This window comes from Octodon degus, unplaced genomic scaffold (genome assembly GCF_000260255.1).
Source record: "Octodon degus isolate 3935 unplaced genomic scaffold, OctDeg1.0 scaffold00076, whole genome shotgun sequence".
NCBI lineage: Eukaryota > Metazoa > Chordata > Mammalia > Rodentia > Octodontidae > Octodon > Octodon degus.
The window spans coordinates 11,470,893-11,471,870 of record NW_004524652.1 but is presented as its reverse complement, the minus strand read 5'-3'; the positions used below and the strand labels follow the sequence as shown (position 1 = coordinate 11,471,870).

The 978-nt window shown below is 33.6% G+C and overlaps 1 pseudogene; it reads right to left on the bottom strand.

Annotated features, from left to right (window-relative positions):
* Positions 1–615: 615 nt before the first annotated feature.
* The window catches only part of LOC101591403, a 57,488-nt pseudogene continuing 57,125 nt past the window's right edge, over positions 616–978 (bottom strand).

Here is a 978-nt window from a genome sequence, read left to right as displayed (position 1 = left end):
GGCAATCCCTCTGCAAGGAGGGGCGTCCTTCCAACCGTGCAAGGAGGGGCGTCCTTCCAACCGTGCAGTCTTGAGACACATTTCCCAGGACAGAGGAGGGTGACTTAAGTATTACTAATGCTTTGTCTGCATTCATATGTGGATATACTTATATGCATTTCAAAAACCATCCACAGAATTTTTGAAACACCTTATCTCATCCTGGAAAAGTTAACAGTTAAGATGAGTTACATACTATTAAACTTCCTAAAATATCTGAGCTTGGAGAAAACCTTATCATCACGTTAGTAAATGGCTTGTGCAAAATCTTGATTTCACTCATATTTTTTACAAATAAGTTTATTTGATGAGGTTTGTGATCCAATGATTGTTTAGCAGCTATTGTACCAAATTGTAAATTCTTTTATTAACAGGCATTATAAACAGATAATACTAAACTTTTTTAAAAAACCATGAGTGCCACAGCAGTGAATATACAGCTTATGAGTAACTAAAGTGTTTTCCATTAAAGGTAACACACAGAATACAAACCATACCCTAAACAAAGAAGGTGGACTGTGGATAAATTATTGATGTGTTTAAAATGACATGTATACTGAACATAATTAATGTTAATTATGTGAGCAATACAACTCTTCCATTCCCTTCATCATTCACTCTCCCAGAAACTGAGATCTGAACTTCTTCTAAAATTGACACAATCAAGTTATCGTTGGATACCAAATTGTATTTCATCACAAATTTAGAAAAAAGGGATAGAGATGAATGTCCATTTTGTATCTGTGTGCTCAAAATGGTTAAGATAGATATATAGTTATATTCTCTTAATGAATAGAGGGATTTGTTCTAATGGTGTTTTTCTTCCCATAATTTTATTGATAAACAAATTGCAATGAGACAGTTTCAAATCAAATTGGTAGGACAGTTTCAATAATTCACACATTGCATACATTCTTCCTAGTGGTTAATTGCTGTACA